Source organism: Chamaea fasciata, unplaced genomic scaffold, assembly GCF_029207755.1.
Source record: "Chamaea fasciata isolate MVZ Bird 193981 ecotype frontalis unplaced genomic scaffold, bChaFas1.0.hap1 SCAF_7, whole genome shotgun sequence".
NCBI classification, from domain to species: Eukaryota; Metazoa; Chordata; class Aves; order Passeriformes; family Sylviidae; genus Chamaea; species Chamaea fasciata.
In genome coordinates this window covers 2426570-2450151 of record NW_027094092.1, presented here as the reverse complement: position 1 = coordinate 2450151, position 23582 = coordinate 2426570, and the positions used below count along the sequence as shown (strand labels likewise).

At 38.7% G+C, this 23582-nt stretch overlaps 1 long non-coding RNA gene across 1 annotated transcript in view; it reads left to right on the top strand.

Annotated features, from left to right (window-relative positions):
• The first annotated feature begins 11001 nt into the window (after positions 1–11001).
• LOC136292021 (uncharacterized) overlaps positions 11002–23582 on the top strand; it is a 58352-nt gene continuing 45771 nt past the window's right edge. Inside the window, exon 1 of the long non-coding RNA XR_010721818.1 lies at positions 11002–11087. This is a non-coding gene — a long non-coding RNA (uncharacterized lncRNA). The remainder of the gene's footprint in view (positions 11088–23582) is intronic.

Below are 23582 nucleotides of genomic sequence, written 5' to 3'. Positions count from 1 at the left end.
AACTGAGTAATCCGATGATCTGCAGTATTCATAAACCAGATCTGATGGCACTCTTAAATCTCTACGTTTTAAAATATACACGGACAGCGAACCGAGACTTGTTTCTTGTTTAAATCCATACCTTATGTGGAGCACTTTTCTCGCTGTCTACTTTCTTGCCAGGAAGAATTTCCCCCTCAGTACATATATAAACGACTTATAGGAAGGTCACTCTTTTAACTAATTATTTGCTGTGGCAAACAAAGTGATTAAAAGCTGTAGAATGTTTTTCCTACCAGGTTTCTTGCATTGTTAAGCAGAAGAGGGACGATAAAAAGTGACTCCACAGGTGTAAATTGGTGGCTCACAGATACATTCTGCTGGCAGTTCTGATGGTAAAAGGCAGTAAGCATGTTACACTTTATGTAGATAAAGCAGGCTATTACAGAGTGAAATGTTTATCCATATCTTTTCGTTAATATACTTTGTTGAAGATATAATGTTTTATCTTAGAGTGCCTAACTTTTTCTAAAAACAGTCAAATGTTGCCTAATCTTTGCTGGTGGGAAGTGTGAGATTTAGCTATTCATAAACTCAGGGCAATTCTCATTCCATCCAAATTACTCCCTGTATTTGAGCAAACAACACGCGACCGTCTCATTAAGATCACACTTCTCTTGTACTTCTACAGCATTGCTGAGATGCTTTGTGTTTCCTTTCATGTAAAAGATCCCTTACTTATTAATTATTCTGTCGATGGAACAGTTCTTGCGGTTCAGGTGAATCCCATGAGATGACAGTAAAGTGCAGTTTGTGAGAAGCAGAGTAAACCTTGCTGTGAAGCAGGTCAGGCCAGACCAAGGTGAAATTGGTGCAAAACAAAAGGAGATTGGAGAACAATGCCTGTTTCAAAATAAAGCAAAATTTCATATTAGTGGCCAATGTCTTGTCTTTTTAAGAACTTTTTTAGTAAAAAAATGTTCTTTATTCTTAGTATAAAAATGAGGCATTCTAGGTCAAGTCTGTAATTTAAAAGGGGCAGGGAAAGCAGACATAATTCATTTGGACTTCATTAGTAAATGACAACAGCAGTATCTGCTCTGTAACAACAGAGAAATAAATCAGTGCATTGGGACCAGTGCTGAGCACTCAAAAAATAGAGTGTAGGTTTCTATCCATGAGAACTGTTACCTTGATAATGGATAGTGGTGGACAGAGAAAGGTTGAGAGAATCCCTTCTACCAAGAAGCCTTGGCACTGTCTGAACTGAAAAAAGGTGAGAGTAAGGATGAATGTGTGTGGCACAGGTCCACCTTTGACAGAAAATCTCTGAGCCTGATAATGAACTTAAAACTGTTTCGAGAATGCTGAGACAGGTCAAAATTGTTGTACCAGTGGCGAGTGGAGAAAACGCCAGAGGTAACCACGTTAAAAAAAGATTGTGTGGGCTGCTACATATCAGAACCCAATGGCTCCTCTTCCTCTAACTACATTACCTTTGTCCCAGCAGTCAGGTCAGACATTTCAGACATTTAGTGATTTAAAACCATCCTGACTCTGTAGCAGAACTTGCCAGCACAAGATCTGCCAGTAGAATACTCAATGCAGAGGAGGTGGAAAGAGTTTACATTGTTTCTGGAGCTCCCATTTGCAAGAGGCCACTGCAATATCATTTGAAAAACCAGTGGTAACACTGGTTTGCTGAAATGTTGAAGTGTTTTAAATGTTGAAAGGAGTTTGCTAGAGTATTCAGGGAGCCAAAGGCAGCCCTGAGCCGTTCTTTCTCTAGAGACATTTATCTTCTGTGGATTGGCATGTTCCCTAGAATGAAAGACTTATTCATATATGAGTAACCAGTAGGCTTTATCACCAGTACGCCTTTATCACCAGCAGGCCTTTCACTGGCAATAATAATGAAATTTGAAGAATATACCGAAACACCTCAGTTTTGAGGGTAGATTGTATTAAAGGGTTTTGATTTGTGTGTTCCAGGATGAATCTGGGGTTTAGCTCCATCTTTCTTATCCCTTCCCCTATTTCATTTTTTCTCTCTTCCCCTCTCCAGGAAGGAGAGGAAACAATAGGAATGTGTTACCAAACAAACTAATTTTCACCTATCCAAGTACCAGGCTGCACTACCCTGTAATAGTCACATATCATGATAAAGGGGCTGCACTGATGGAAGCATAATTTTCTTTGGCTAACTCACTCATTTATCATGCCCCTTAAAGTGTTAATTTTTATATCACTCAGAAACGTGCGTGATACTTCACAGATGCGTGTATGAATAAATGGCAGTGTAGGTAACCTGAAGCACTTAGCTATAAACAACTATGCTATATACACACAAAGTTCACAGGAGCAGTTCCTGTGATTAACAGAAAAGGAGAAAAACAAATTATTTTACCTTGCAGTGTTTCATTTTGGGCAATTAGTAAAGTTCAGATTATTCCTTCTGGGGAAAATAGCTTAAATTAATGATTTTTTTGCTACTAAACTGTGACATTTTGTATTTTCTGTTTATTACTCTTTACAGTAACAAATTGACTTCAATTTCATAAAAATTAATGATTTCATGCTATTAAACACAGAAATATTACAAATCCTACCACTAGCAAAGCCCTGCTGCCAACCACACCAAAGAACTAGGTCCTGTGATGCCTCTTTTATCCCCCGAAGCCGCCTGTGTAACATTCAATTCTAACTTCTGCAGTCAGAAAGTTTAAATGCTCCTGTGAAGCTGTGCCTGGACAGCTTGAGGAGCGGCTCATTCATCAACACCGACAAATGGAGGTGTCCTTAGCAGCGTCGAGGACTTCCATGTGCTTGGTTTTCCCTGTGTTTCTTTGTCCCATGAAGGAACAAAGCCGTGGATGCTCATTTCCCATTGAGCTGACAAGCGACACAACACTTTGGTTCAGTCAGCAGCTATTTCGTTTATTCTGTTAGAATTTCAGTGTCAGGCAAGGGTTGGTCTCTGTTATTCTGTGTTGATTTGGAGTTGCTTAAACCCAACATGGCAGCATCACTTTGCCCTCGCTGCACTCTTGCTTTGTTTCTATTTTAAAGACGTCTAATTTTTGTTTCTAGGAATCTTGTTGTGTCTTTTGCTATTAAGAAGGTTACAGCGTTTGGCGCCATTAATTAAGCTGCATCACTGCTAGTAACAGGGTATCATTCACACACATCTGGGATAATATATTATTAGTAGGACCCATTCATTAAGTGTGCCAATTTGTTTATAATTAACTGAAGAGAGTTATGCCATTAGAAAAACTATTAAAGTAGCTGACATGAACACATTTAGTAATGGTAGCAATGCCAGATGTAAAAGCTTCCAAGAGGAATTACTGATATTAATACAATGACTAAACAGTATTGATGTTTGATAGAACTACGTAGATGTGGCAGTGATTAGTTTTATGTTCTTTTAAGTCCACTTTAAATATCAGCTTGCAAGCTATTAGTATCTTTTCAGAAATGTTGCAGAAAGCCCCTCCAAGGTTCTAAAATTTTTTAGCACAAAATATGCATTCTGCATAATGAAGAAAATCTCTGAAATCTCAATACACTCAAATCAAAGAAAAACACTTGGATTTATCTTGCCTGTGCCCTTTCTGACATCCTTGTGCACTTAAAGATAAGGTGGAGAATTGTGCTTGAGAAATAACTCATCCTATTAAATGCTGAAAATGCAAAAAAAAAAGGTCTTGGTTAGAAAGTGTGAAAAATTGCTCTTGCATTTGAGGGTCGTATAGATTGGATTTTTTTTATAAAGCGCCCATTAGGCAAGTATTTCTGTTTTATCTCTACACTAGCAAGAAAGTGATCTTTCATTTAGTGGCTGCAAAAGAAGCAGACATTTCAGAAAAGAGAATTGCTGCTTTGTCTTAGCTATACTAACAATTTGATGATGAAATTGTCCTTAATTCTTGAAATACTATGACTGAGGTGGGAAAAAATCAGAATATAAAGTAGCAAGGTGTCTTCTCCACTAGTCTTAGGTGGGAAAAGTCAGGGTGTAGCAATGCAAAGGTGAAAGTGGATTTACTGTTGTCTTGAATTACTTTTGATTACTAGTGCTAAGATTGCAGGTGGATTGCAGAGCTCAAACACCCACATCCATAATACTGGCCTGAATTTCTCAAAGATCTAAGTGCTGCTAATCCTACTGATAATGAAGGAATCACTTTATAATCCGCAGGTTTAATGTCAGATCATTTGAATCTAAAAAGAAGCACAGTTAACACCACCTACAGGAGAGGCTGAGGGGTTTTTTGGTGATCAGGCACTGTGGATTTTTTAGTGTTACGAGCCAAACAGTGTCAGACACAGTTTTTTAAACAAAATACGTTTAGGGAAAAAACCCTTCCAGTGAACCAGTACTAAATGGAGAACATACGTCTAAGCTTTCAGAATATATTTCGGTTTTTATAATTGCATGGATAAGAGTAATTATGCCTGTTATACAGAGACAAAAAAAAATACTATCTGCCTACATGCAAATTCAGTGCTTCAGTTTGGAATTCTGTTCACAAAAAAAAAAAAAAAAAAAAAGGCAATAATTGAACCTCAAGGTTAAGTAATATTGCTTTCTCCTATGTGTAGAGGCAGTGGGGAGAGAGAGAAACCTCCCAGTACTTCTGATACAGAATAATTTGGCTGCGACATTTTTTTGGATTCTAGAATGAAACCCACGTTCACTGCCTGGAAAAGTGATTCTTGGATGCAGTAGTGACTGTGCTCAAAAGCAGAAAAACTCTAAACAGACTCACTGCCTGTTTTTCTTTGTTTTTCCATCACCTAAGAGTAATGGTAGCCATTTCTTAGAGGGACTCATTAAACAGTACAGAAAGGCAGGGAAATGTTAAAAGGAAAAAAAATGTATGCATGAGAGAAACTCAAGTAAAAATGCATTGAGTTGTTGTGAACTGGATAAATAAATTATGTAAATGACAAACTTAGATTTAAATTATTTTTATTTCCTCCTTTATTCTATAGTTACAGGAGATTATTACTAGTTGTCCAGCTGACAAAACCAAAATCAATCTTTTAGATGACCTCAGAAAGGAAGCATTTGTTGTTTTCTTCAGTGATGCATTTGTTATGTTTTTAGCTCTTACTCAGCCACGTGAAAGGAAAGCTTTTGAAGGCAAAATAAAAGAAAATTCTTATGTCTCAAGATATTTCTCATCTGCTTTGCCAGAGTGACTGTGTGATTTGAACCTAGGAACTCGGGACTCAGCTGAGGAATCAGAGTTCACCTCACCAAAGAGGAGTTTGTGGGAAGTGTCTGATTAAATTACAGTGAATCCCAGAGGTGAAGGCATCTCTCTTCCTAGACCTGAGAATATCTGGACTCTAAAACCTCACAGATCTGTGGCAAGAAATCAAATGAAACTGTGCTGTACCTCACTTAGACCAAGGAAATCTTCAATTCAGATGGTTCATAAGCTTTTAGGTATTATTACAGGTACTCAGTTTTCTTATTCAGAACTTTTAAGGACTGCAACCGCTGTTGTATGTCCCCAGATGAAGTTTTAGACCATCAAGGCATTCAGAAGCTGGATGAACTCAATTTCTCTTGGATTACAGTCGCACAGTTTGTAGCCTCATGCTTATGATGAAGCAGAGGGCAGGTTTTAGTCTGTAGTTTTCACCTTTTTCTCCATCTTTCTTCAGCGCTTCCCTTTCCCTGGGGATTTTCTGATGTAATTTTCCAGCCTCTTTGCAGTGATTCAACAGCTCTCAACGTGAAGAAAATCTAAGGAGGTAACACACATCGTCTTCCAGGGTTGTCCCTTAAATAACAACTTGAGGCCACACTGCCTGATTGAGAGGCTGCTTTACAACTCTACCTCTGTTTAGATTTTTGTTGTGGGCAAAAGGCAGAAAGAGAGCATTTTTATTCTCTAGAGTGCAATTAGGGAATAGACCATGAGCAAAGACCTTCCAGAGCTGCACAAAAGGCTTCAGAAGGAATTTCATTATGTATCCTCAATCCAGTAATCCACGCAGAGGACATTTTCAATATTGTGCTGTGGACAAGTGTCACACCATCTTGCTGTGTCCCTCAACATCTTCACACTAAATCTGATGGAAGCAAAATTCTGTGACCCTTCTGAAAATCAGTGAAGAGGGAAGATTTATTTCCATAGGAATATGCATTCTGGAACTGCTGTGCAGCTGTCTGCAAACCAGTGTGAGATCTGACATTGTCTCTTCTCCAGATGTCTGATAGAAAGATTTTGTTTGCTTTAGTTTCTGAAGTAAGAAATTTCACCAGATGTTTAGAATTTTTACTCTCTTACTCTGGTATCCCATTGTCATTCCAGGGATTGACTGTTGATGCAGCAAACTGTCCTCTAGTCCTTAAGGGAAAAGATCAACCAATCTACAATTAAAAATACAAAGCATCATGATAGATAATATATTTCATTTAGTTTAATATATAAATTCTGAGATATAATACAATTTAGTATTTACTTACAAGTAATGCATAGCACCATACAGAGATAAGTGGCTAAGCAGGTTATTTCAAGGTCTGGAAGATCAAGTCAATTCTCATCTTTGAAGCTGATTGTCATTGCTGCTGTCTTTAAGCAAGGCCTAATATCTGACATCACTTTTCATACCTAAATAAACAAATCATGAAGGGAGTTCAAGGGGGAACATCAATATTACAGTCACAGAGAAGCTGAATATGTACTGGAGCAGTAGTAGGGGATTCTTATTTACACCGCCCTGCCAGTGGAGATAAACACATTGTGAATAAAGCTGTTTCTGCTGTAGCAGCTACAGATATTTTACTGCTGCAATCGCTGGATGTTGTTATACAAAGCTTCTGTCAGTAGAAACCAAATGAATCAACCAGTTAGCATCAACTTCACTTTGCCAAACTGGTGCTGGATTAACTTTATAGGGCAGTTCTGTGTGAAAGGCTATAGAATCATAGAACCATGGAATCATTTATATTGAAAAAGATCTCCAAGATCACTGGGTCCAGCTGTTAGCCCAGCACTGCCAAGTCCACCTTTAAACCATGTCCCTGAGTGCCACATCTACACAACTTTTAAATGCCTCCAGGGATGGTGACTCAAACACGTCCCTGGACAGTCTGTTGCAGTGCCCGGCAACTCTTCCAGTGAATATTGTTGTCCTGATATCCAATCCAAAATTCCCTTGGAGTAATCCTATCACTTGTTACTTGGGAGACCAGCCCCACCAGGCTGCAATCTCCTCCTGTGTTCAGTTGTAAAGGTCATTAAACTCCTAGTCCACTTCGTTTCCTCAGCCAAATGATTTTAACTTAAAATCCTAAACCAACAGCCTTGGAAACGTATCCATGGCACCAATTGCTTTAGAAAAACCTCTGGGCATGTTAGTGGGATATCCTTGTGAGTAAATAAGTCAGCTTGCTTACTAGCTCTTTACCACTCACACTAAAAATTGCATGACATACAAGGTTAAATTGAAGTTAAATCCTTTGTGAAGAGGCATTATTTTCATAGTGAACAAAATCCCACACCAACTTGGGTTCATAGGCTAAGGTGATAACAAACAATGCATACATTATCTACCATCTCCTGTGTTTCACCTCGAACTGCAATAATTTCCTTTTAAAGATGCAGTCAGAGCAGTATGATCATCATCGTTAGGCTTTACACAAACAAGCAAAATGGTGATTAGGATGCAGTATCCGCAGCAGTACTTTTTGCAAAGTGAAAGGAACTCATTAACCAGCGTTACAATTTCCAGAGAAAAACAGGAATGGTGGATGTGTAAAAGTAGGCACCTTAATTGCTGGTGAAAACATCCTGATTTTTCTTTGAACTTGGATAAAATATTTTTTAAAACTCATTAAGAAAAAAAGGAAAAAAAAAACGTGGCTACTACTCTACAAATAATACAATACTGAGGAGTCCAATTAATTTGAGAGTAAAATTAACTACGCAGGCAGCAACCATTACCATTCAGGTTCAAAAAAATACCGTTTTTAGTACTGAGCCACAAATTGCTTATACAAATACTGTTTTTTCATAACATAGCACAGTCTTAAAGTTCCTTGGAATTTCATAGGTTTTTAATGGCATTATACAGGCATACACTTCCCAAACTTACTGAAAGGGGAAAGAAGGTAAAGTGCTGATACACTGTCAGCTCTGTGTTGTCCATGTAATGGAACATAATGGGATATTTTAAAAAATAACCTTACAGTCTAGATTAATTTTAGATGGAATGTGTTTTCTGTACGTGTAGTTCAATTACACCGAGCATTTAAGCTCTGAATGACAACTTGAAAACCCATCTAAATATTGCCAAGGATTTAATTTGTTGGAACACAGAAGAAAAAGACATCATGGCAGCAAAACATCAAAATGCCATGAAACATGAAGACTTTTTGAATCTTTACTGTAGCCTCAAAATGCTAGCAATACTGAATTCATTGCCAAAATTGTCATCATATTCCCCACCTGCTTCCTGCTTCCATGATTCCTTGTGGTGCACTCACTCTTGAAAGGAAAAAAATTAAACAGTACAGGCTTGATGATTTTCTATCAGAGCAAAGCTTATCTAAACTAGCAGTTCTATAGTCAGAGGCAATGGTGTGGTGCTTTCTTGCTTGTGGACAACTTTATCTCATGGAAAATGGCCTGAGGAAGAAAATGGTTCATTGTAAGCATCCTATTACCAGATGAAAGGAAGAACATAAATATCTAAATGTATTATCTAAACAACTGCCCCAAAGCCAGCAGCGGTGTCTAACAAGTCTGTGTTGTCTATCATCTCACATGATCATTCTGAGACATTTTAAAAGCATGATAAACTAACAGAAATGAAAAGGACCTGCAGTCAGCATTCTGAGAAAGCAAGTACCCTTTTCGCCAACCAACATGGTAAAGAATATTGGCTAACCAGCTTAGCGCTTGGGTAATTTCCCTGACATTAACAGAAGTTTATTTGCTTATGATTGGGTCGATTTGGGCCCTCTGGTATGTAATAAACACAGATTAACTGCAAACGGAGAACTTACTGCTGCATTGCACACAAAAAAAAGTGATTCAGGGCCTTACATTCAGCAAAAGAATTCACAGTGGATGGTGAATCTTTTCAGTTTCTACAATGAATAAATTGGGCTATACTAACATGTTCAGCATGCACTTAATTCTTCCTGAACAGGTTAGTCACAAAGAAGTACTGAATGGGATGGTTTAGATTTAATTTTTCCCTTGCATTTACCAAAAAAAAAGTTAGGTCAATTACAAGGAATGTAGCAGGGGGCTGATACTAGATTCTTCCTGCAAAACGTATTTCATTTCACACAGATGAAATGAACACCTCTCTTCATACAAACAACAGACAGAGACATTTTTCTACAACACTGGAAAATCACAAAGAAGGAACAGTAAAAAACCACAATAAACTGGGTTTTAGTTTTTGCTCTTCAGCACTATCCATCCCTCTTTCTCTGGGAACCTTCCAGTTTAATAATGATGTTTGACCCACTATCCACCCAATCAGTGAACGTTTGTATTCTATTAACGCTGGTTTTCCAGGTGATTTTTTATGCAGCCTAGAGTGCACATTCCCTCCTTGACTTGTCTTTCATGCACCCTTTGAGCTCAGAAATACATGCACATGAAGTTAGGCCCAACACAACTGAGGGGGTCAGACAGAAGCTTTAGCCCCCCACATTACTGTATTGTCAAGTCAGCAAAATGAACAATGAGAAAATATGTATTCACTCAGGAAGTGTGTCATTAGTGCTGAATGTATCTCCTCATATTTATTGTCTTAATAGATTTAAGAGTTAATCTTTATATTCTCCTATTTTTATTTACTTTTTGAGTTTCTCTTCAACTAAGATTCAAATATTCATCCTATGAATTTCTAATAAAAAACCAGGTGACAGATGCAGAATGTTTTCATCTGGAAATCCATTGCTCAGACTTAGAGTGACAAACAGCAAATGTCTGTCTAAATACTGTTACACATCAGTCTTGCCTTAACGTTACATCTCACCGATTTTTTTGTGGACCTTCACACTGCATTCACACCAAGAGATCATCATTTGGTCATTTTGCTAGCTGAACAGGGCTTTCTCTCTTCCTCCCTTGTCAGCCTGAGAGTTAATCACACAACTGTAGTGTGCTGCTACATTTTTTGGGTTTGAGTCTTGCGAAAATTCAGAGGCAAAAGCAGAGCAACAGTTTTCATTTAAAACAAAACAAAACAAAAGAAAAATGCACTCCATCCAAAAACTTCACTCATTTAACCACGCTGAAGTCAATTTAGTTCTGTGGCAGTCCTGACGTGGCTAACACTGGTAACCAGTGCAGGTGCCTGAACAAGTCAGGCAGGGGAGTGCCCACCAAAGCCACTCTGTCCCCTCTCTCTTCAGCTGGACTCAACATCCCCTCCCTTTTTCTGGATTCAGCTTCACCCCCAATTTCTCTCCCTCCCCCCCGAGGGCAAAGAATAGGGAATGTGTGTTGTAGACAGTTCATCACAGTTACTTTTTTAACTGCAGGTATCAGAAAACACTAAATAACCTTGAAAAAATATTTTCCCATGAAAATCATCAAAGAAGAGGCTCCATTTAGTTGTGTCTCTAGGCAATTTTGCCATTATCTTTGGACTGCAGACCTAAATTAAATTCTTTTCAAAAATCCCTGGAGTTTTCAGTGTCATACGATTTTTAAAAGGGTTTCAGGAAAAGCAACAGTTAATTACTTTAGGAGTCCAAACAGTTTTATCTTTACATCTTGCTTTACATCTCCCTGTAGCTTTAGACTCTAATGGGTCTGTCCCTCATACTTGTAGCTTTTTCTCCTCTGTAGAGTCTAGTGGTGCCCTGGGCACCACTCCTGTTGCAGGGAAACAATTCAGGTGGACAGCCGTGATTGCAGCCTGCTGAGACCTGCAGAGGGAAGGTCTGGGGCAGGGGGCAGACAGCTGGGAGTGCCCAGTGCAGGCAGTCAGGTGGGGTGGCACACACCTGCAGCCTGTCAGCTCCATCAGATTCCCCTCACTCCTGCAAGTTGAGACGCTGCAGAGTTCCTGAGGAGGTCTTCTTGTGTGAGGGAACTGGAGAGAGAAATGATAAGGTTAGTGACTTTGATTGGTATCTTTTTTTCTGCCCGTGTTTGACTGTGTTCTTCAGGTATTACTTTTATAATCCTGGGAGTTTCAGAGTGCACAATGACTGGAGTTTGTTTCCTGAGTAATGCCACAAGACGTATTATCTGAAAATGTGATGAGGTAACCCAGAGAACTTTGGAAACTTAGAAACCTTTGAAAACTAGTGGATAAAGTAGTTACTATATAAAACTTTTCAAAGCTTGTCTACTCTGTGCACCAAAAAAAAACCCAAAAACCACAGGTCTCCACTTATTTTTTAATTTTTTTAAATTTCTAGGTTCTTACTCATTTCCATCAAATAAGCTTCTGAAACTCTAATTTACTGAATTACTGCCCTGACGGGAAGCTGTACAGAGCTGTGCTGCTAATCTTAATAGGGTGATGACCCCCTTATTTGTGCTTCTAATTGTCCCATCCTAGGAAAGTAAAATAGGAGATGTTGGCCCACAACCCTTTAGACTTTTTTTCTGAGTTTCTGATGAGTACAGACGTACAAGAGGAGTTTAAGTCTTTAAGTACTCGAAGATAAGTATGTACATCCAATTTGCTATCCTATTGTGAGAGAGAACATTATCTTTTCCTGTGGTTTCTTTCACCCTCAAAGGCTTTCTTTTTCTCTTTTTCTTTCTAAGCTCTCTGGAGTCATTGTATTTGTCTTCAAAGTCTGTGATTATGGCTGCTTCCAGGGAAAAGGCTCAAGGAGGGTTCAGATTCCTTCATCTTTGCAGATGCACAGCTGCTTGTCGTTAGTGGGCTTGTAGTGGTGATACTGTTATTTTGTACTACTCATGGAAGCTCAGTTTAGGATCTAGGACTTCCTGGTTGGACAATTAATTTGGAAGTAATGAAATATTGCTGCAGTACAACATGGAGTTCTTAGCTGTGTAAACTTTTAATACGTGTATAAAACTATGTCACAATTCTCTACTGCTGCCTCTGCATTGCTGCTTTTATGACATAATAAATTGTGAAATCAGAGCCACTATTCTAGTGAAATAAATAAGACAGGAATGTTTTTTGGAGATAGTGACTTAATACTGCTGCTGCATGTAAAAATAGCCATTTGTTAGCTTGCCCTAGGGTATCTGCTTCAGGTTTTCCAGTGCCAAAAGACATGGAGACTATCTCAACCTGTGAGGGTTTTTTTGTGGACATGTACATGCCTTAATCAGCTGAATCCAAATGTAGAAGAGAGGAGTTAAAGTTGTCATTAGCCTGCTGTAATCGAGCCTTTGTTGTTCCAGTGTGGTCCAAAGGGTCTGATAGAGAGGTACCAGTGAGAACAGGTGTGATCTGGACAAACATCTTATGCTTTAAAACATCTTATGCTGCATATAAAGTATGCAGCTCTGTAATGAAATGAGTAATATTGAAGTGTGTGAGAATTTTTATTTCATCCTTGAGTACCTGTTCCACACGACCCAAAAAGGTTACTTGCTGTAATTATTAGAAGATGAAATTACAATAAAACACAGTGAATGCTGAGTCAGGGTTTCTTTAATTATTTGTGCATCAGAGTTAAACAATGTAAAAACATTTCTCTAGACATCTGGGCTTCCTCATGAGACAAGAGCAGTATTCCACACTGAGTAGTACATGAACTCTGAAAGAGATGTCCTTGTGTTATTTAAGGCATAAATCCCTTTTGGGATAATTTCTTGCAGTGCTGATCAGCTGTGAGGCACAGTTCTTTGCCAGCTCCTGGGGAGCCATTTGGCTTGACCAAGTAATGCAGGACTTGGCCTAGAACCTCGGCCAAATTAGTGTGTAGAATACCAAGAACAGATGTAAAATTCCAAACTCAGCCAATTTACACTATCTTCTCAGATTTTGTAAAACTTAAGGGCAAAATTATTATTAAGTGTATTGAATTTTTCTATTGCATCTTGTTTCAGTCACAGATTTTTGCATCAGAGATTGTGGTATGCTCTGAGAGGGAACGTGTTTGGGTTTTTTTAAATAAATACATCAATTGATACTAAATGGTAACACTTTAAAACAAACTCTGAACAAAACATTAAGAAAATCAACATAAAACGCACGAGCATTCTTCCATTCTTCATCCTTTAATTTAAATTTTAAAAAATCCCTTCTCTTCCAATATAGGATGACACTGATATCCTTTTTTTAAATTCACTGTTGTCTCAGTAAAGTCTTTCAGAGGCTGCCTGAAACAGACACCATGCAGAATCTCACTCCAAGTTTAAAAAAAAATCAGATTAATTTTTGGGATGAAAGCTTAATAATTTTACTCATGAACTTCAAACATTTCTACTAAATGTATTTTCTAAAACAATAATTTGTCTTCTTGCTGGGACGGCTCCCACTGTTGGAGATATTACTGCTTATGCATTACTTAGAAGGGTTTGCAAAACTCCTTTTACTTAGTGTAAGTTGCAGTTATATATGTAATCGTGAGAGAACTCCAATAATTATATCTCATGTGACTTCAGTTCTCTTTCCCTGGGTAATGCTATCTGTGATTTTTCTCTGGGATGTTCATGAGGGACTTCCTTTGGGGGATATCTCATCATCCTTGTGTCTGAGAGCAAGAAGTTATATAAGCCTGCAGAGCAGAGTTCAAGCAGGCTGCTGGGAAATACTCACTGACTCAGTTTCTTTTAAATTCTTGATTTATCTCTTTAAGTGCCTGGAAAAATAATTCAGATACAAACTCTGCTTCCCTTGAGAGATGTGGTGTTTTTGCTGGGTTTTCAAGTGAATTAGGAAGGCAGAAAATGGCTCGTGCAAGTCAGTAACTCACTGCAGACTGGCATTGTGGTTTTTTCTTAAGATTACAAAAATGCAGTTTTCTGGAAGACAAGCTTTTGTTTGCCTAAAAGTTATGGATTGGATACGAGAAGAATTTGAAGAAACTCTACATCCTGCTTAGGCGAACAGCTACTTAAACCCTTTCTGGCATCAAAGCCTGAATTTGTGTTGCTGTGAAGAGGATTAAATCTTTCAAAGGGGAAAGCAAAATCTCTAAAGAAGAAATATTGATATATCAACCTAAAATAACTCCCAGATATTTCTCCAGAAGTTCCATATAGCAGAGCATAAAGAATGTCATTAGCAATGGTATGTAACTGCAAATGGAAATACTTTTGCGGCAGCACTGTAATGGGGAAGTAATGGGAATTAATGTGGGTGAAGAAATAGGATTAGTCCTCCCAGAAAAATAAGGAAAAACAAATGGATCCCTTCAAAGCTATGAAGAGACTGTGGGGAAAGTACTGTTTGTCAGCCGGGGCGGTACTCCTGGAGGAAAAACTTCCCAAAAGAAATGTAATATCAACATAACCTCTGAGTCACGTGTTTGAGGTCCCCCCTATGCTTGTACAGCTCTGCAAATCTCTTTGTACATGCAAGTCTGAGGCCATGAAATGGCTGGATAAAATGTACCTGTTTGTTATCAGAAAGTGGCAATGAAGGAGTAACCCAAAAAGAAGGCGTATCTCTTAGCTGAATTAAGTTCTGGATCTGAATTTGGAGAATGGCTTGCTTGTTTCAATGGAGAAATGGGCATTCAGTGCCAAATTGTCTTGAACGTCAGGGAAATCTAGATATTTCTCTCCTTTTAGTCATACAGTTGTAAAATTTTATGAGTAATAATATAAGAATGAATAGTATAAAAGTATGGAGCTTACAAGAACTATATAAGACATTTTCCTTGCCTCTAAAAGTTGACAATCCAAATTAAACTGACACAACTCATGGATAAGTATCCTTCAGTTGAGATTTAGGCACAGAAGTGTTTGATGGAGGTGTGTATGAGGTTGTTGCGTTGGGGCTTATTTGATTTGGTTTTGTTTGTTTGTTTCGTGTGTTTTGGTTTTGTATAGCTGGGGGAAAAGCGAAGGTAAAAAAGAAGGTGGGAAAAATACCCTAGATTAATCAATTTAGTAAGTGATTCAGAAGAAGCCCAGCCTTTTTTCTTTCTCTGTGAATTTTTGTGGGGTTTTTGGGGTTTATTGTTGTTGGGGTAGAGGATGAGCTGTGATCCTTTGGGGAAGGGAAAAAAGTGAGGAGCTGAAGTATCAGCAAAAAGAAGGTTGCTGGATTAGCACAGGGAACACTATAAATGATCTAGAAACAGTTAAAACTATAACATCTCTACTTCAGCTTCTCAGAAGAATGGACCTCTTTCTAAAAAAGGGGTGAAAGAAGTGAATCAGATCTCTGTGCATTTTTCTTGCTCATCTCTGTCTAGCATTGATTTTGATTCAGAATATTTCTACTGTTTGGAGGGGTTATCATAGGATGAAGCTTAAATCTTAGGTGGGATATTTTCAGTGCTGAAATCAATGGATGACCATTTGCTGTTCTCTCATTCTGTTCAGAGCTGTAGCAGGTTATAAAGGTAATTCTTTATTAAAAGTGTGCAAAATGTCTGAGAATAAGAGTCGTTGTTAATGGGCAGTGAAGGCAGATGTAAGACTGACAAAGCTGGAGTCAGGAAGAGCAGGCTGGTTGCTCTCTTTGTCTTTTTCCCCATTTTGAGATCATATTGACTCAAAATTAATTATACCCACAAAGTGGTTTGCACTTCCCTAGAATCCTTAAAAACTCAATTGAGTATCAGCAGTGACATTGTTACAGAAGTGATGAAAAGAGTTATAGCTCTGTGCAGGCTGCCAAATAAATGAAACATAGTGAAAAGTAGCAGAACAGTGGTTGATCTTCACTTAAAAACTTCAGTTGTCTAGTAGAAATACCTGGGAAACACTCTATTTCTACACAATTCCTGATTCCAAAATTTGACATCTGTACAAGTGTTTTTCCTTGTGTATGCCCTTGTGGCTTTTATTGCAAGGGGATCTCTGTGAAAGGAAGACCTACATTTCTGAATTAATGTTCTCCCTTTTCCTTTGAAATCCTTACTATTTTGAGTATCTTGAAGTGATTAAAAATTGTTTTAGATAGAAATGTAACTACCCAATGAGTCAGCTACCATGACTCAGTGGTATCAATTCAGTGAGTCAGACTCTTCATCCTGCAGAGTAGCATCTCAGATGATTTCTGAAAGGACATTTGCAAAGGCAGCTGTTCAGAGTGTGGCTTAAAATGTTGAAGTTAATGTGTGCAGATACTACACAAGGCCTTATACAGACAAGACTTACTGCTTTAATTTTGCACTAATATTCTCTTTTAAAGAGTACTGAGGAGATTTTATTTTCCCCTTAATATGATTTTATATTAGAAGCTTTTAGAGCTGAAATGTTGGCAAGGGTATGAGTTTCTCTTTGCTGCTTTGTAAATATGAACTTTCAGGATTTGAATGGTCAAGTAGGTTTTTCTCAGGTAATTGAGTTGTCAAATTGACTCTCAACTACTGAAGAGTCTGTTGACAATCTGATAGATTCTTCTGTAGTCCACAGCAATGCTTGTGTTGGTTTGCAAACACAGTGAAGCTAAAATAATCCTGGAAGCAATTAAATTACATTTTTTATCCAGCAATTTTGTTGTTTAGCTGCTTTGGTTTCAGTTGGTTTCAGTTTTAAGTTTTTCACTGCTTTTAGTGACAGGAGATTTCTCCTATCTGAGTTTTCTTTAGCATCAGACTGGAGAAATATTTTGTGATGCGTTCTCCAGTCAGCAGAAAAAATGCATTAGTTTATTTTTGGGGTTTTTTTGGTTTGGTTTGGGTTTTTTTTTTTCTCCTCCACATGAATGATTCAACAGAGAGAAAGCACAACTTTGCACCTCTCCATCTGATGGTTATCGAGTAGTACCACTGACTCATGTTATCGGTGTCCTGTTAACATCTAGAGAATGCTGTGCTCCCTGCTTCCCGTTCACAGAAAACCAACAACATATCCTTGGTCCTAATAGCATCCTTTGGAGCAAGGGATACAAATAGGAAATGAAATAGGGAATAGTATATTCAGGTTGCACAAGAGAAGCTGGTGACTGCTACTCGCTCTGGCAGGAATCTTGAAATGAACTCTGCAGCTGGTGTGCCCTATTGCTGGTAAAAGGATGATCTTGTAATTCTAAGATTATGGCTCAGAGTATATGCTTGGAATTTGATACATCACAAACTTCTCTGAACAGATCCAAATTCTTTAATGTTCTTTAAAAAGTTATTAGGGTGTTTTTAGATGCCCCTGTCTAAAGGTTAGTTTTGCAAAAGACATGTAATAAAAACAACACTCTCCTGTTATTCCTAAAGGTAGAGATTGCCTTAATTAAACAGAAACATGTTCTCAGTCCCTTCAGCTTTCCATCTTTCATTGACGACTGGGATTTAAGGAGCAGAACATCTTTTTCAAGCTTCATTTCTTAAAAGCTTTTCTCAGCTTTACTAGACATGTTTTTCAAATTCTGTGTCAAAGACCTGAAGATTGTGAGACCTTTAGTGCAAGCCAGCCTAGTTTAACCCCTTGTGAGACTGTGCAAGGAGGAATTAAACATAAAGAAAAAGATACTAAGGGAATCATCTCTCTTTTCAGTTTGATTGACACTGTAGGTACTGGGACCTGACTTTGCTCAGTTTCCCATTGAGAGATCATCAGAAAAGCCTTAAAAAAAAAAAAAACAATAGGAGAATTTTTACTCCAAGCAGCTAGGAGATGGGTTTTGTCAGATGTGAGAACATAAAAGGGAGTGGGGATGGGGGAAAAGTGACTTAATCTCTCCTCATCTTCTTTTTCAGTAGTTTCTAAGTGGTTTTAGTAGAGTCTCTGAATTACTTAGAGGTGTAGCCTGAATTACACTGGAAGTGAATGGGTCCAAGGCTCCAACTTACTCATTTTTCCATTGCCTCTAGATGTGACTGACTCAGTCCTTAAATTTTAGTGCTGCCACAGGGGTTTTATTTTGATGTTGGCTATAGCCAGCTCTACTGTCTGTTGCTGGTCTGAATTTGGCGGTTTATTCTGTAGAGCAAATGATGCTCCCACTGTCATCAGAGACAGGTTCTTTTAGGTCAGTAAAACCAAAAACTGCTCAAGATAGTGTTAAACTTGAATTTTTCTCCTTGTAGCCTAGGAGTTCCAGCAGTGCTCTAAGCATCCCTGGCAGATCTAAATTGCTAAGCAAGGCTCAGGAGAGGCAGGTGTTTTCTTTTAGTCAGAGCTCCTAGAAACATTAGGCTTCTCCTGAAGCAAATTTTTTTGAGCATGTCTATTTGGGGGGTGGGAACCTAGAGAAAATGCCCTGAGTCCTAAAGGCCCTGACTAGAAAGAGTTGGTCCGTCTTATCTGCAGCTCTCCTGACAGACAGGAAGAAGAGGAAATATATTACAGGAATCGCTGTTGTTTCACAAGAAGAAAACAGTAATTGTGAGTGCACTATAGCACCTCTAAAATGCACATCGTTTAGAATCTAGGTGTCCGTTTTCTTGGTTATTTCTGAGTTTAGTTACGTGTATGTTGGTGTTTGCGAAGGCAGCATAAATCCTTCTCACTTCATCTCTTCCCTTTGCAGTGCCATGCACTTAAATAAAATCCATTTCAGTCATGATCTATCGGGGATGCCAGGAAGAGATGCGAAGTCATCAAACACTGCTGTTTATATGGCTGGTGCTTTGGATCCCATTTGAAGATTTACAAGAAAGGGGAAGGAAGTGGATTTTTGAGAACAAGGCCTCTAACTCCTGCTTTTCTGCTAAAAATGAAGCCCTTTAGCCAAAGGTTTTCTGTTTACTGTTTAACTTGAAGGAGTTAAATTTTCGTGCACTTCTAAACTCTGCATGCGGTCCCACTGACTTGCTGACACATGTAGTTGTAGCTAGGAATGAAAAAGCTGTAAGAAACAAACCTGCAACAGACTAAAGCTTTCTAACAACATAAGGCCTGTCCTGATAAGGGGAAAAGTATTTTGTAGCTTCTTTACACGCAGTCCGAATTAACATTTTTCTGGCTGGAGAATTCATGAACTTTTAATTCTTGAATTGGAATATTATTCTTGTTTCAATAGTGTTATGGTGGTATTTTGGTCATTTGGTTAATTATTAGATAGAACGGTTTTGGTCCAATTTAGTGACTGTGTTTAATGATGGTAGAAGCTAATGTGGAATCAGCTCCGAGAAAACAGATGCTCAGCCTGTGGGTTAAAGAAAAGAAAATGAAGGGTTGATTTGTGAGTTGCCTTGTTTATTGTTTCTCTTTTAACTTTCTTTTTCTTAACACGAGGGAGAGTGTGTGAGAAGTGTAACTAAGAGCAACCGCCTCTGGCTTGAAAAAGTCTTTACATTTCCAGAGCTCAGCATGCTTCAGGAGGGAACACACTGCAAGGATTGCTAGGGGAGAGCAACCAGGCAAAATAGTGCGAATGAAGCTCCAGAGATCATGCTAATTTTAAAAGAATGTCAAGGTTGTATCATATCGTCTTACTAAAAGTAGCACCTGTGTCAGAATAGCAGGGTAGTAGGTCAGAAAGAGGAAATGAAACGTATAAAGATGTGGGGCAAAATCACATGGATGAAATAGCTTGTTACAGTCTTTTCCCTCCCTTCCAGATTGTGGCACGAAGGTTTTTCTGATCCATCTGTCGTAGCATCAGTAGTGGAATGTAACTGGGTGTTAATTATTGATAACTATTCAGAGGTAGATTGTTGCTATTTGCATTCAAAAAGCACAGCTGGGATCTACCTCTTCTTTCTTAACTTCATGTTTTGGAAGTCTAGCAGGAAAACATAATTAAATATGCATTTTAATACCAATCAGAGTACTATGGGAAGAGTTTGGGGGTTTTTTCTTGTTTGTTTTAAAAGAAAAAATTGAACCATGGAGTTGGACGTAGCCCAGTAAGCTGTAAAAGGTAGCACGAGAAGACAGTAGTTAGAGGCAAGAAAGAATATGTGCTCACTAATTTGATAGTCAGTGTGACAGGAGTTTGTTCTAGTACCCTGAGGGTAGACTTGTATTTTCCAAGTTCATCAGTAACTTTTCTCTGAACTGCCTTGCACGGCATTTCTTAACAGATTGCTATTCTGCATATTTAACCCCGACCAAAAATACTACAATGACTTTACTGCTCTTAAATAGAGGGAAATAAATTGCTGATGTATAGCCCTTGTACCATTCTGTAAGAGCATTTCATATCCATAGTGAGGAGCTGCATTTGAAGTAATACGCACTTAAAATCAAATATAGTAGGAATTCAAATGAATGAAGGCAACAGCTGAAAATGATATGTAGCTCAACATGAGCATGTTCTCTAATTTGAAAATGTTTTATTAGAAATAGCAGGAGGGTAAAACCCTGTGTGGGGAGTGGCATATGTCTTTTACTGAGATTCAGCCCCGTTAAATGAAGTTGTCAGGATTGTGAAATAACATAGTTCCCCTAGATATGTGTAAGTGTACGTGTGTATATAATGCGAGCTCAGCTGGTGATTTGCTCAGTGGAGACCTTCACCCTCTGCACAGTGCAGTGAGGACATCTTTTTTGTTGATGCCTTCATCTCCAGAGGGAAGCAGCTGACTGGATAGAGGGAGTTGAGGAGAAAGGGTTTGCATTTAGGTCAGCAAACTCTGGGGTGCCGAGCTGCAGGTCAGGGAAGGGGAAGCAGGGTCAGCCGGACAGAATCCTGAGGGGTCTAAGAAAATGCCGTCGCTGTGTAGACAACCTATTGTTTTTAAGTGCTCTGAGTTTGGAGGATCTCAGCATTTTTGTACTTGACAAATGGAATTAAAATGAACAAAACATAACAAAAAAAACCCAACAAAAACACTCCTAAAATGTCGCGTTAGTTCAAATAGGGTTTTGAGCTGTGGCAGCAAACTTTAGGCTAGCTCTAATGCTATCTGCATTAAGAATTGAGTCATCCTTTCTTCGGGCTGGCACATGGCTGGAATGAGACTCCCTTTTCTTCTACAGTGGTGTCTTTTTCCCCAGAGTCCCCCTGCCCAGAACTGCAAAGTTAGGCCCAGCCATCAGAGTGATTGGTCAAAACGTGGAACTGTTTTCTCAGAACCCTTATCTCTCCAGTTGACAGGAGAAGTTGGTTTAATTTATTGTCCATCAGCACTGCACAACCAAGGGCTGGTCTAAGGCACTGACAAGAGGCTCAGTATGTCCTGGGAACCAACTCAATTTGTGGAGTCTCAGTTTATGTAGCGGAGATCACTGTTATGATTTTGGGGTGATGTTACTCATTTGGGACACATCAAACCTACACTGATGAGAACAGTTTCATGCGACTGAGACGAATTTTGTTTTGGTTTATGTTTTCGAAATGATGGCAAGTGCGCTTGGAGGGTCAAAAAGCTGCCCCAGATGTGATGTGAGCGGTTGAAATTATAATTTCCTCAAAGCGGAAGAGAGGAAAATTAAACTGTCAATGGAACTGAGATCCATTGCTTTGTTATGTTTTACAGTGAAACTCCTGACAGATGATAATGTTGTCTTCTATACGTGGTCTTTTCCTGTGCTGTGCAGAGTTAGTAAAGGAAAAGCTATGTTTTAGAAATGGGCTGCCGCAATGGTAGCAATGAATGGTGTTCCTTGGTTCACATGTAGGCCCTTAACTCTTTTGCTTGACTCCCTTGCTTATATCTGCTTTTCTTTATTGACTGCAAAGCACAATTCATTTCACTCTAAGGTGTGCTTATAAAATAACAGCAGATGGGTTCCCCTCTAGAAGTGCATGCAGAAAGCTAAATTAAATTAGTAATTTCCCGTTTATAAATTGTTTAAATGCACATTATTTTCACCTTGGCCAGGGTACATTTACTTTTTTGTTAGACTGACTTGGGTTTTTTTTGTTCTTCACGGGAAGCGCTGTCAGTCGACAAAAACAAGTCTCCAGATCTCAACTGCTTTTAGTGAATTTTGGTTTCAGTTCTCCCTGAGAAGCAAATCTTTTAGGTTCCTTAAAGACATGCAGTAATGTCCAGCGAGAGACTTTGATCTTGTCATGTTCACGCTGCTGTACAGTGTTGCAGCACTTTGATTTATTAACCTAATTGGTTACTGAGTTGGAACGTGGGTTTTATTTGACTCTTGCAGCAAGCTGTGAGTAAAAATTCCTGAAGCATTAAAAATGCCCCAACCAAAACAACACGTTTTTGTTGGAGACACCAGCATTCCAAGCTACTTCAGAAGGAAATGGCAGGTTTCCTTCTGTGGTGTTGATGGTGTGAGGCACATCCAGTGGCAGAAGCTGCACAGGTCGCTCCCCAAGTGCCCAGCTGTGTGATGCAGAGTTGTACTGGTGATGGCCAAGATTAAACAAGTGGCATGAGTTGTCACGTTCCACTAGAACACAGCTCCTGCCGAGCTGGCTTTCAGTTATAGCTTGGGAAAACAGCTTGGTGCCTGTTCTAGTTTTAAAATCTTTGAAATTCTGCCTTGGTTTGTGTGGCAGTGTATGATTAAGGGGTGGGGTTTTTTTTTTGGCTTGTAGTTTTATTTAAAAAATAATAACAACAAAAGTTACGGTATGATATAAAAAAAATATTCTGGAGATGCTTTTGATTCCCTATGCTAATGTAACCTCTGGTTTTATATGCAACAGGGCACTGTTTAAATATCCTGCGATGGTATTGTAGAACTGTGGCACTGTCTAGAAACTTCAGAAATAAAGAGGACAGAGAAAGCAACGGTGGAAACTATCAGGGGAGAAATATGGCCTAAAAATATGGCAAAGGGCTGGTTTTTCCTGAAGCATAGGATCAATTTCAACAAATACACTAAAATAGGGTTTACACCTTGATGTAGCAAAAGTGATTTCCTTTCTCTTCATAACTTAATAGAATATGAGAAGTTGGTTTTAAAAAATGGTAGCCACATATGTTGTTTTTTTTTTTTTTTGTATTCCTCTACATTCCCATATCCATACTGATGGTGACTACTTAAACATCTTGAAAAAGGCTGGATTTCAAGCACAGTTTTCTAAGCAACTTTAGAGTACTGAGATTTGTAATCAAGTGAACAGTTCGGTTTATATTCAAAGAAAAATCATTTATTCATTTTAATGGAGTAATATACTTCATACCCAACAAGATTAAAAATTAGGTCAAACAACAAAAAACCTTGGGCTAGGTGCAAACTCGGCACAGCTATATTCAGGTTAGTCTGTGGATTCTTCAGTCTGACTTCAAATAGCACAGAAACTTTGGCGTTGCCAATGCTCTTCATTTTCCTTGTAACACCATACTCTACAAGCCAAAATTCCTGCCTTGATCTATGTACTAGGTCTCCATTAGCACATGTGGTCAGCCTAAGGGCCACATTCCCGTGCAGTGTGTATCCTTCCAGTCCAGTGTAGTGTGTATTTCTTTGGATTTGACAGAGGAAAGCTCACTTTCTGTGGAGCATCTCTAATGAGGAAATGAGGCGCTGAAGTGGATGGTGTATTGACTTACTCTGCTGTAGCACATCAGCAATGAATTTCAATTTTCAGAGCTGGAACAGCTCCAGCAGCTAAGGCTTGCAGAACTGTAACAACTGAGCCTTGATTGAAGATTTTGATGGGCCCATCATCCAGAGGAAGATAGTGGACACTGGCTG